Source organism: Nerophis ophidion, linkage group LG05, assembly GCF_033978795.1.
Source record: "Nerophis ophidion isolate RoL-2023_Sa linkage group LG05, RoL_Noph_v1.0, whole genome shotgun sequence".
NCBI lineage: Eukaryota > Metazoa > Chordata > Actinopteri > Syngnathiformes > Syngnathidae > Nerophis > Nerophis ophidion.
In genome coordinates this window covers 51,637,924-51,651,759 of record NC_084615.1, presented here as the reverse complement: position 1 = coordinate 51,651,759, position 13,836 = coordinate 51,637,924, and the positions used below count along the sequence as shown (strand labels likewise).

Genomic DNA, 13,836 nt, shown 5'->3' with positions numbered 1-13,836 from the left:
TTGTCCAGTCCGAATGGATGGGCGGGTATACGTCCAAAGAGACTGAGGTGTCCGACACCTGCTCACCCAGCCAAGACACCACAATCCTTTTTTTTACGGCAGAAAAGTAGCAAAAATGTAAAAAGACAGCCAATAAAGGAAATTCGGACAGACTGTTTTTTTTTACCCACTGACAAACCATAATATGGACGGACAATATAAAACACGCACACTCTGCTCTGATCACACACACAAACACATTGAGAAACAGACGCACAGATTGAGATACGCATTTGCCAATAGATTTGCTACAATAAGACTTTTACACAATATAGTTTGGTTGCAGAACGAGACAGAAGGAAGTCAACCATGAATTGACTAACGTTGACCCCGACTTAAACGAGTTGAAAAACGTATTCAGGTGTTACCATTTAGTGGTCAATTGTACAGAATATATACTGTACTGTGGAATCTACTAACAAAAATCTCAATCAACACTGCCATCAAGTGGCCAAAATGGCAAATAGGTTTGAACACTTCAATGTTCTCTTTTTTTTAAATACATTTTAACTTACACATGTATTTGCCTTTAGGTTCTGAGACTGCTTAATTTAGCAGGTTAGATATTTTAACAAAAAAAAAAAAAAAATCCATATTTGGATTTTAGACCTGTCATGTTGCCCTCTAGTGTCTCAATGTGAACACTGCTGAGCACATCCAGGAGCATCCAAAACTTGAAACAGTCGTGTCCGCAACTCACACTTGCTTCATCGGCGTGCAAGTGGAAGAGGGTGAGTGGACTGACGAATTAAGGTTCAACTAACAGCACGGACGCCATGGCGCTCGGAACAAAGGAGAACAATAAGCAACAAAGCAGAGAGGGCCAGACTCACTGGAGCCAGCAACTTATGAGGCGTCCCACAGCCGCAGCACCACCCGCGGAACAATTCACTCGTCATGCACGGAAACCCCTATAGTCGCCACTGTTACCGCCGTTTTATTATTACTTTGTTAAATGTATAAAATTTGCGTGTGACCCAAAAGTGTCAAATGTCGCTTATGACCTACATCTGTGTTAATATCGTCTAAAAAAATGCACAAGTAAAGCAACGCACCTCTAAGTGAAGAAGGTGTATTCATTGGGAAATATCCAATACATTTATTGGTAATTATGTGTCAGGGATAGGCTCCAAACCCCCGCAATCCCAAAAGGGACAAGCGGTAGAAAATGGATGAATGATGCAGCGCCACTGCAGGGACTAGTTCGTCAGCACAGCGGAGTGATTCGTACCCCACCTCTCTTCATGCGACTTGTCTTCGGGGTCTGGAAGGACATGGCATGGACGATCTGAGGGCGGAAAACTGCTGGAAATCTCTCAAGAAAGTTGGAAGTAACGCATGGACAAGTTCAGAAAACTAGCTGGCGGACACTTCGCTTTTAAAGGTAGGGGATTGGAGGATGTTTTGCTTGCTGAAGAAAGCAAAGTGATGTTAAATGATTTCATCTGAGATCACCACTTTTCCCTGCGGAGGGCTAGCGGCTAGCTAAGCTATCAGCTAGCGTAGCCCAACTTAAGTCGTGAAGTCCAACAAGTTTACGGAAGGCAATATCACTCGCTTGGGACATCTGTTTTTATATCAGGATTCGACGTGGGTGTTTTTTGTCTTAAATAATTAAAATACGATTCTGGGGGGTTATGAAAAGTTTGGGTAGGTTTGGCGTTTTTCTTGGCGAGTTTAGTTGAGGTTAGCAGCGCCATCAGCGTTAGCACGATCTCATGGTTAGCTTCGCCGTTGTAAATAAAGTTCATATTGTAACACGACGGGCGTGTTGTCCAACCTATCTCTATCTTTCGCCACTAATGAGATGTTTCACGGCTGCGTGGATTGTGTACGGCGAACTGCGTTTCTCAGAATCCGTTTTCTTGGGTGGGGGTGCTCACCAGTCACCTTATTTCATGAAAATAGTGCTAAACCTTACCCTTATGCTTACATCTTGTAGAGATAAACATTTTAAACATTATTTATAAGCGAGGCGAAAGTCTGAGGTTAACTAGTATATTTTTATTATTGAATCAAATCATGCTTGTTATTCATAGTTTTGTTAGAGTTGGTTTATCAAATGTTTTACACTAAAACAATAGACCCTTTCCCAATATGTGAGTTTTATGTACGCACAATGTTAAACGGGAACATTATCACAATTTCTCTGAGAGAAGCCGAAGAGCCCAGAACACAGCTGCCTTTTTGAGCTGCATGATGAGGTTGCGTAATCCACTCAAGTCTCCGGTAAGAGCCGGCTTAATATCACAATTTCCCCATCCAAAAACTTGCTGGTTGACGTAGAGAAACATGTCCGTTTGACCGCTGTGTGTTAAAGCTTCACAACAAACAGATGTTTCGGTGCTAAAGGCAGCTGCAATCCACCACTTTCCACCAACAGCATTCTTATTTCTCGTCTACATTATTAATTGAACAAATTGCAAAAGATTCAGCAACACAGACGTCCAAAATACTGTGTAATTGCGCGATGAAAAGAAACGACTTTTAGCTGTAAGTGGTACTGGACTAATATGTCCCCTCCAACCAATAACGTCACAAACACGCGTCATCATTTCGCGACGTTTTCAACAGGAAACTCTGCGGGAAAATTGGTTGAGTTGAGTTGCTTGAGTTATTTTTTTTATATGCTGAAGTTGGTTTGATTTTTCCATAAATGACTGAAGAAGGTAACAGGTTTGTTTTGTCACAGATGTTCAGACGCAAGTTTATTCCGATGTTTACAATATTCTGTAAGACATGTTTGTTTCTGCTTGCTTAATGTGACTGTTATTTATTTGCATATATTGTTACCAATATGGCTTTAAAGCCTGAGTTGTATACTAATTTCTTAATTACAATACTTTGCACATTTTGTTGGATTAAGCATTTATTTAATGTCAATATTTGCACATTGACCAGTATTTTCATAATGCTGACCTCGTTCTAAAGGTTAAAAGTTATATTTAAAATAAAAGTATTTAAATTCAGCCTTTTTTCTCCTGGTCTTTATTTGAAATAGTTTTTTTATATATTTTTTTTAAATCAATAATTATCGATATCAACTGATATGAAACACTTATATCGTGATACATTTTTTTGTCATATTGCCCAGCCTTACGGGAAATTTAAAATTGTAATTTAGTAAACTAAACCGGCAGTATTGGCATGTGTTGCAATGTTAAGATTTCATCATTGATATACAAACTATCAGACTGCGTGGTCGGTAGTAGTGGGTTTCAGTAGGCCTTTAAACGAATAATTATTCAGCCTAAGCCCCGTTTCACCCACACTAAACCAGCGTTTAAGGTCCCTCTCCTTGGACAAATTTTTACGCGGCTCAGTGCTCCGTGTATTTCTTGAATCACCGGCACTTACCTTTGTGTGGACTCATTGATCGTGTTCAAACTTTGAGTTTGGAGAGGAAGTTACGTCAGAAAGACCGCGCCCAAACAGGAAGTGATGCCAAAAAGACAGTGCCCCACACAGGAAGAGACATCAGAAAGAACTCCCCACAGCCAGCTTCTTAAGAAAGATGGTGGCGGATCATCTCCTTGTACATGTACAGGCGCTTTTGGAAATCACAAATCGATACCTTAAGAGAAGGCAATGGGCGACTGCAGCTATTTTTTGGTCCAGTCCATGCAAAGCTAAGAGCCGAAGATTCAAGAAATAAACGGTGCACTTACCCGTGTAAAAAAATATCCATGGAGGTTTAGCTTAATAGATGGTTTAGTGTGGCAGAAACGGGGCTTGGGCTAAATAACTATTCGTTTAAGGGGTTATCCGGCTTGGTGTAGACATAGCCTCAGACTTGGAGGTGTCTCAATGACTACGTTTACACTGCAGGCCAAAGCGGCCAAAATCAGATAATTTTTTTTTTTCATCTGATTTTCTCCAGTTGACTGTTAACTCTGCAGGTAAAATGTGATTTTTATCAGACTCCAGTGTAAACGCACACAGGCCATAGTGAGGCCTCGTTACATGCGAAATTCAAAAAAGTGAAAACAAAGGAAGTTGATTGTGAGGAAGTCGCTACCGATCCTTTAACGATCGCTATTTCTTCGGGACCAAAATATATAGTCAGAAATTACATATAGCGTATTATTTGCGCACTATTGACTTGTGATCCACCGAAAAGTTGGTTGTCTTAATTAAAAAACAAAACCGGATGTTGAGATGAAATATCTATTTCCGTTGGCGACTGCGTCTTTTCTGGTGCACACAAATGACATAGCTTGCCCAATGATGACGAAAAAAATCACAGTCAGGTCGCATTGCATTTAGACTGCAGTCACATTTTAAAGATCAGAAGTAAAATACAGCACTATGTCATCAGTTTCTGATTTATTAAATTGTATAACAGTGCAAGATATTGCTCATTTGTAGTGGTCTTTCTTGAACTATTTGGAAAAAAAAGATATAAAAATAACTAAAAAACTTGTTGAAAAATAAACTACTGATTCAATCATAAATAAAGATTTCTACACATAGAAGTGATCATCAACTTAAAGTACCCATTTTGGGGATTGTAATAGAGATCCATCTGGATTCATGAACTTAATTCTAAACATTTCTTCACAAAAAAAAAATATTTAACATCAATATTTATGGAACTTGTCCACAAAAAGTCTAGCTGTCAACACTGAATGTTGTATTGTTGTATTATTTTTCCACAGTTTATGAACTTACATTCATACTTGATGGAAGTATTATTCAATAAACATATGTATAAAGGAGTTATTAATTGCTGCTGTTTTTTATAATGTTTTTGATAAATCTCACTTGTCCCTTGGCATACCTTCAAGTAGGGCTGGGCGATATATCGATGTATACGATATATCGCAGGTTTGTCTCTGTGCGATATAAAAAATGACTCTATCGTAATATTCGATTACATGTTTTCACACCGTTGCTTTAAGCTGCGTGCATTACATTACTAGCGTGTCTCACTCCTTCTCGTCTGTCCTTCTCACAGAGACGTAAAATAAGCCCGCCTTCTTACATACGTCACATACTGTCGCGCATGTAGCGCCACACGCTCTTGCCGAAAGCTAACGTTAGCATGGCTAACGTTTTAGCTGCGTGCATCACACAACAGGCGTTTCTCAGTCCTCCTCGTCTCTCATTCTGACAGATACGGACAACAAGCCCGCCTTCTTACATACGTCACATACTCTCGCAAGTCTAGCTGCATAGCTCTCGCCGATCAGAGAGAGAGAGATGGTGCGAAACTTATCACAAATGGAGGAAGAACAATAAATGCCCAACATAAAGAGCAAGGGGTCCATCTTCTGGCGGTGGTTTGGCTTCAAGTGGGAAGATATTCAGCAGACAACAGCGATATGTATATACTATAATGATTAACCTGTGTGATGACTGTATTATGCTGATAATATATATTTGTACCATGAATTGATTAACGTGGACCACGACTTAAACAAGTTGAAAAACTTATTCGGGTGTTACCATTTAGTGGTCAATTGTACGGAATATGTACTGTACTGTGCAATCTACCAATAAAAGTTTCAATCAATCAATGCAAGGTATGCAGCAGAAGTGTTACTACAAAAAGGTAGCAACACTATTAATTTGTTCTTTCATTTAAAAAGTCACCCGTGAGAGAATTAAGAGTATTTAATTAATACAGGGGCTTCACGGTGGCAGAGGGGTTAGTGCGTCTGCCTCACAATACGAAGTTCCTGCAGTCCTGGGTTCAAATCCAGGCTTGGGATCTTTCTGTGTGGAGTTTGCATGTTCTCCCCGTGAATGCGTGGGTTCCCTCCGGGTACTCCGGCTTCCTCCCACTTCCAAAGACGTGCACCTGGGGATAGGTTGATTGGACACACTAAATTGGCCCTAGTGTGTGAATGTGAGTGTGAATGTTGTCTGTCTATCTGTGTTAGCCCTGCGATGAGGTGGCGACTTGTCCAGGGTGTACCCTGCCTTCCGCCCGATTGTAGCTGAGATAGGCGCCAGCGCCCCCCGCGACCCCGAAAGGGAATAAGCGGTAGAAAATGGATGGGATGGATGGATAATTAATACAGTTTTGGTCAATTGACTTAGTTGTGATTTCCCTCTCTGCATGAAAGTTTAAAAGTAGCATATATGAATGCAGTATGAAGAAGAATGTTTTAATGTAGACACATAGAATCATCATAATGCTGTGATTATATGCATCAAGTGTTCATTCAAGGCCAAGGAAAAATATCGTAATATATATCGTATATCGCAATATGGCATAAAAATATCGCGATATTAATAAAAGCCAATATCGCCCAGCCCTACCTTCAAGTACCTCCAGGGGTCGGTGCACCCCCAAGAGAAGATTACTGCTCCACTAGTATGTCATCGCGCACGCTTTTACATCACACAACCAATGTGCCGGCTCTGTATCATGTTGTGTGAGACTTGTGCAGAACAACGTCAGTGGCTGCAAGACATACTTGTTCAACAGCCATACAAGTCACACTGAGGGTGGCCGTATAAACAACTTTAACACTGTTACAAATTTGCGCCACACTGTGAACCCACACCAAACAAGAATGACAAACCCTTTTTGGGAGAATTTCCGCACTTTAACACAACTCAAACACAAGAGAACAAATACCCAGAATACCTCGCAGGGCTACAATATACAACACCTCAACCGACGCAAGTAGGGAGGGTAGAGGGTTGGTGGTAGAAGGAGAGTGTATATTGTAGCCCGGAAAAGTTAGGACTGCATGGGATTCTGGGTAATTGTTCTGGTGTGTTTATGTTGTATTATGGTGCGGATGTTCTCCCGAAATGTGTTTGTCATTCTTGTTTGGTGTGGGTTCACAGTCTGGCACATATTTGTAACAGTGTTAAAAGTTTTTTTTACGGCCACCCTTAGTGTGACGTGTGTAGATGTTGATCAAATATATCTTGCAATGACACACGTGCGTCTCACACGGCCAGATGCAACATACAACTGGGCTTGCACGCTTCCAGTTCAGGATGTAGAGGGCGCTAAAGGCAGTGCCCTAATGGCACTCCCTGAATATTGTTGATCTGGTAAAAATTGACAGGGGGTTTGAGAGAATTGGTGCCCTGAAGTTCAGGGGTCTCCCGGGAAAATTGGGGGTGTTGGCAAGCATGACCTATCAAGCGCCGTTCATATTAAACTCGCGTGCCGCACCAACATTGAATTATCATATCAAAGCACGGGCCGCATAATAACGTCTCGTGGGCCGCATGTTTGAGACCCCTGCACCAAATAGTCTGGTCTATCAAATAGTTTAGTTTTTTTGTATTTTAACCCCTATATGTGAAGTCCAAGTGTCCATGCACATTCTCTCATGTGACTATTGGTCGTACGCTGTGTGGCTGCCCTACACTAGGGGGACGCTAATTAATTGATGCATTGCTTTTCCGGTTGACCTATGGCATCACACCAAAACAAGGCATCTTTGGCTCCTTACAAGTCAACAGCCCAGTCCTTGTTGTAACTGATTTTCGCTTTAATATCGGCACATATTATAAATCATCTGTAATGGCTATGCTGATGTTACAGTAAATAGCAGATAGCATCAAAAAATATCTTTGATTCCCAGAGTCCCAGAGTTTATTCAAAAGGCTCTGGGGATTACACAAATGCACCGTGAAGATGTGTGTGTACGCTTTCTTCCCTGCCTAATATACCTGCTTCTCTTCCATCTCATTCATATTTCGTTTGAGACTCCAAATGGAGCCGGCATTCTCCATTCCCTCTGGTCCCTTCTTGAATAGATATGTTTCTCCCATCGGTGCACTTCAAAATTTTCAGTTCTTTTAATTTGTGAAGCAAATAAACATTCTCATATTTATTCCAGTTGTGGCCTCTGTTTTGAATAAATGCTACATGCTCCTGGGTTATATCCTGCTTGTTTAGACTGTCGCATGCGTGACATAAAGAATCCCTCACAGCAGCACACACCCACTTGACACATCTGTTTTTCAATTGCATGATCTAAATGTGTTCTTCCAACTTTTTGTAAGATGCTTATTTTGAGCCGAAGTAATTGAGAAATCCAACTAATTTAGTGCATGGAAACAGAGTCAATGTCCAAATCTTTGATGTTGTCGCTGGTATGTCTCATCTTTTGATGTTATTCATGCCAAAGTGTCACTAATGTGGAGATGAGGCTGGAGTTGATGATGAAATGCATCAAAAAGTTGTCCTGCCAAAAGTTGGTCAACTTGATTGTTGTAGTGAAAACAGTGCCAAGATTTTTGTTAGCATTGTCACGTTTAACCTGAAAACGGAAGACCTGCTTGGTGAATATCTTTTTCTAATTTTTCACAAAAAAATTGATTTACGATTCATTCCCCCCCACACTCCCGCAAAAAAACAAGAAAAAAGATTATATTGATAATTAAAAACAAGTGTTGCTTTTATTTTATCAAAACAATGGTTTGAAACAACACTGCATACATTTAGGCATTAGCAATATTCAAATGTGTATAATGTTATTTTTATATTAGACAAATTGGACCCGCCTTCCGCCCGAAAGCAGCTGAGATAGGCTCCAGCACCCCCCGCGACCCCTAACGGGACCAGCGGTGGTAAATGAATGGATGGATGGACTTTTTATGGAATAATTCCCAATAACTAAATGTAGAGCTTCCTCTAGAAGGCAACACTTATGTCTTGAATAAAATAGTTCTGTAAAAAATGGAGCATTGTAAATTGCATACAAATAAATTATAATCTAAAACATTGAGATGAATAAAGTGACAATTTAATACTTCTGTTTTGAGTAATATACTATATATTGCATATCGCTTGCAAATAAATAAAATCCAATTAATTAAGATACCAATAAATATAAATACAAATCAATCAGATCAATAAGTGCAAACTTAAAACTTCTGTCTTGAATAAAATGATTTAAATATACATTTAACATAATATTGAGATGACTATATAGTTTTAGTAAGACAATAAAGGTAGGCTTTTCCATGAAGTATCCTGGGCTCCTTGTTAGTGTTACTGATGTTAAAGATGATGTACACTTTGTTGCACATGCAATGTATCACTATATTGATGATTAAATGCGTCTTAATTCCACAAGTTTTGCAGCAGCCTACACGTACAAGAGCTGTTCGGTTTGGATGTGCAAAGCGACTGTTATAGTGATTGCTCTGCGCATTGTTTTTTCTCATTGTGTAAATTATGCCACCATAGTAAGCTGCTTTTAAAGGGGAACTGCACTTTTTCTGGAATTTTGTCTAGTGTTCAAAATCATTTTAAAAGACATGGCGATGGATGTATTTTTTGAAGCATTTTAAATAGTAAATGAATGTGATTAAAAGTCAGCTTACAATGGAACCTATAGTAGCCGCTCTATTCTGCCTCTAAAGCCCTCAAAACATCCAAACACCTCCATTAAAGTTTTGTACATTTGATGTAAGTACAGTATATATGTAATGTATTAATGGGCACATTTATGACATTTAATGTGTACGTATTTTGCTCATTTTAAGAATATCCATCCATTTTCTACCGCTTATTCCCTTTTGGGGTCACGGGTGGCGCTGGCGCCTATCTCAGCTACAATCGGGCGGAAGGCGGGGTACACCCTGGACAAGTCGCCACCTCATCGCAGGGCCAACACAGATAGACAGACAACATTCACACTAAAGGGCCAATTTAGTGTTGCCAATCAACCTATCCCCAGGTGCATGTCTTTGGAAGTGGGAGGAAGCCGGAGTACCCGGAGGGAACCCACGCATTCACGGGGAGGACATGCAAACTCCACACAGAAAGATCCCGAGCCTGGATTTGAACCCAGGACTGCAGGACCTTCGTATTGTGAGGCAGACGCACTAACCCCTCTGCCACCGTGAAGCTATTTGAAGAATATGTGAATTAAATTAAAAAACACATCACATTTGCTTCATTTTTTACTAAATCACTGATTACTATTCACTGCAGACTTCATGAGAACCAATAAACATAATAAAACATCACTTACTGTACAACGTCTGGTGTCATTAAGATGCACACTGCTAAGGCGGATCATACAAACCCTGTTTCCATATGAGTTGGAAAATCGTGTTAGATGTACATACAAACGGAATACAATGATTTGCAAATCCTTTTCAACTCATATTCAGTTGAATGCACTACAAAGACAAGATAGTTGATGTTCAATCTCATAAACTTTATTTTTTTTTTGCAAATAATAATTAACTTCGGATTTCATGGCTGCAACACGTGCTAAAGTAGTTGGGAAAGGGCATGATCACCACTGTGTTACATCACTTTCTCTTTTAACAGCACTCAATAAACGTTTGGGAACTTAGGAAACTAAATTGTTGAAGCTTTGAAAGTGGAATTCTTTCTCATTCTTGTTTTATGTAGAGCTTTAGTCGTTCAACAGTCCGGGGTCTCCGCTGTCGTATTTTACGCTTCATAATGCGCTACACATTTTCGATGTGAGACAGGTCTGGACTGCAGGCGGGCCAGGAAAGTACCCACACTCTTTTACTACGAAACCACGATGTTGTAACACTTATCTTGCTGAAATAAGCAGGGGCGTCCATGATAACATTGCTTGGATGACAACATATGTTGCTCCAAAACCTGTATGGACCATTCAGCATTAATGGTGCCTTCACAGATGTGTAAGTTACCCATGCCTTGGGCACTAACACACCACCATACCATCACGGATGCTGGCTTTTGAACTTTGCACCTATAACAATCCGGATGGTTATTTTCCTCTTTGTTCCGGAGGACACCACGTCCACGATATCCGAATATAATTATAAATGTGGACTCGTCAGACCACAGAACACTTTTCCACTTTGCATCAGTCCATCTTAGATGAGCTCGGGCTCAGCGAAGCCAGCGGCGTTCTTTGGTGTTGTTGATAAATGGGTTTTGCTTTGCATAGCAGAGTTTTAACTTGCACTTACAGATGTAGCAACCAACTATAGTTACTAGCAGTGGTTTTATGAAGTGTTCCTGAGCTATGTAGTGATATCCTTTACACACTGATGTCGTTTTTTTTATGCAGTAGCGCCTGAGGGATCAAAGGTCCGTAATATCATCGCTTCTGTGCTGTGATTTATCCAGATTCTTTGAACCTTTTGATGATTTTACGGACCGTATGGTAAAATCCCTAAATTCTTTGCAATGGCTTGTTTAGAAATGTTCTAAAACTGTTCAACAATTTGCTTACAAAGTGGGGAACCTGGCCCCATCCTTGTTTTGTGAATTACTTAGCATTTCATGGAAGTTGCTTTTATACCCAATCATGGCACCCACCTGTTCCCAATTAGCCTGCACACCGGTGGCATGTTCCAAATAAGTGTTTCCTGAGCATTCCTCAACTTTATCAGTATTTATTGCCACCTTTCCCAACTTTTTTGTCACATGTTGCTGGCATCGAATTCGAAAGTTAATGATTATTTGCAAACAAAAAATGTTTATCAGTTTGAACACCAAATATGTTGTCTGTGTAGCATATTCGACTGAATATGGGTTGAGAATGAATCGCAAATCGTTGTATTCCGTTTAAATTTACATCTAACACAATTTCCCAACTCATATGGAAACAGGGTTTGTATATATCCATTTAGATGGAAATTACTCATAATTCTCAAGAACAAACCGATGGTGGCACCAATCTTCTTTTTGTGTCGTTCTCGCCATTCCAGGGTCTAAATTGGCTGTTAAAGCATACCAACTTGTCGAAATATATTCTCATCCTTCTATTATCCAGGTGATAGGCATTAATTATGATCTCTAATAAAGTTTGACAATCAAGGAAACGAGGAAGCAGCTGGTCAGTCGAACATGTCAACATTGGCACACAAGCTTTTGATCACGGCGCCGCTATAAATAGTTTGTCTGCATTAGCGCTTACAGTATCAATATCACTAATACTTGGTTAATATTCAAGTCATAAAATGCAAATTGAGTATTGTTTGCACCTTTGGATGTTTTTTTATTGTATTTTATGGCCGTAATAGAGGACATCCCATAAGCTCCGTTGTAAACGGGCTTTTATTTACAAGTTGAATGCATCAAATAAATATACCTTTTCGTCATGTCTTTCATAATGATTGCGAACGATATGCAAAATTAAAAAAAAAGTGATATTCCCCTTTAAGCAGTAGTTGTTGTTTTTTGCGTAAATAGTTGTATTTGATTTCCCCCACTCGGCTCGATGTTACAGATGTGGGAATAAATTTGTTGGGTGCTACCTGTTTTAAAGAAACTTTTCAGCTTGCTGTCATTTGTTCCACAATGCAATTCTAAAGCACTGACAACACTTTTCTTTGGAACAAACATCTTGCTCTCGTGAGCATTAGCCATGTTTTGTCAGGAAGTAAGGGGGTGTCAAGGGCTACAGAAAGTCATGGGGGCAAAAACTACGCAAGAGGAAGAGGAGAAAAACCAAAAAATGTTATCGTCTGAAGCAAAAATGTCAAATGTATTGATAAAATTGATCTGGCATATGATTTTTCCATCCGTATTAGGAAATCCGTCTTATTTTTTTTTTTACTCTGTAAAAATATAAAATATTGTTTTTTCCTACCTACCATGTGTAAAAATCTTGATCCGTCTCTTTGCCCTACCTGCCAACATCTACAATTTTCCGTAATGAGTACTGTTTTTGATAATCCATTTTAAAAGTTTGGCTGCAATAGTAAAAAACTATGGTTTTCCATTAAAAAGTATTAACATAAAATCGAAGTTATTCAGTAGCTTCGCTATTTTTAAACAAGTAGCAATTTCCGTAACTTAGCTATTTTTAGACCCATGTTGCGGTTAGCTAAGCTACATGCTACAAAAGAAGAACGAGGACTAGTGCAACTCCAAGGGCAGGGGAGAAAATCAATGATGATTGGTTGGTTTACGTATAAGAACATCCATGATTAGTTGGTTGGTTTACTATGATGAGTCACGATTGGTTAAGATTAGGGCCAAACATTCTGGACAGGCCAATCAGAGGCAAGATCGGACGGGTCATCAAACCATGAAAGGAAATCACAACAGACGTGCACATCCCAAATGACGATGAGAGAGTCTGAGAAAAGAAGAGGGAATATTTGAGCGTGCGATTTATGTTTTAAAAAAAAAAAAAATTGTGGAACATGGCAGAGGGATTCTCCTCCTTAGATTTTTCTTTTAGCGATGTAGATGACATCCAGGAAACCCACAATTGCTACTTGGCCACATTTGGACAAATGTATGCGTTTGGATAAAAAAATGCGCAAAACATTAGTTTTAGTTGTTTACCATGTATGCCCAAATCAAAACTGCTCACAACATGGAAGATGTGGAATACACATTTAAAAACACACCTGATTGTGGCAGACGTGATGACTTTTGCTACAGTGTAGTCTAAATGCTACATTTCCTTTTTATTTGTGTTTTAAGAACAAGACAGTAGCTGACATGTTGTTCATTATTTCTACTGTTTATATTTTGACATTGAATTGGTAAATCATTTTTGAAACAAACATGACTGCAAGATATGTTATTTCATGATATAAATCACAAATGGCTGTTCAGATAAAGGAAAAATAATCATTGTGTGTACTCCTTTATGATTTTTGCACCTGGAGCAGATAGAAGTGGAGAAGGAGTTGAGGAGACAGAAATTGTCTATAAAATCCAAGGCAGAATCTACTAAAGCAGAAACTAAAATGAAAATGCAAGCTGCTCTGAAATTTGCCAGAAAGGCTCATGTCAGAGCCATCAAAACAAAAATGCCAAAGTATTGTGTGAATGAACCAAAGTGATGTGTAATTAACTTGATGAACCTTCTGTGGCTGTGAAGTGAACACTAATAAGGT

At 39.4% G+C, this 13,836-nt stretch overlaps 1 protein-coding gene across 3 annotated transcripts in view; it reads left to right on the top strand.

The window, feature by feature from the left end:
* Nucleotides 1–1,183: 1,183 nt before the first annotated feature.
* smad5 (SMAD family member 5) overlaps nt 1,184–13,836 on the top strand; it is a 70,505-nt gene continuing 57,852 nt past the window's right edge. For 2 of the 3 annotated variants that reach the window (XM_061901487.1, XM_061901488.1), the window contains exon 1: nt 1,203–1,423. The gene's annotated coding sequence lies outside the window, so the exon portion shown is untranslated. Of the gene's footprint in view, nt 1,424–13,836 lie in introns of all 3 variants that reach the window. The other variant, XM_061901489.1, reaches the window with a different exon arrangement.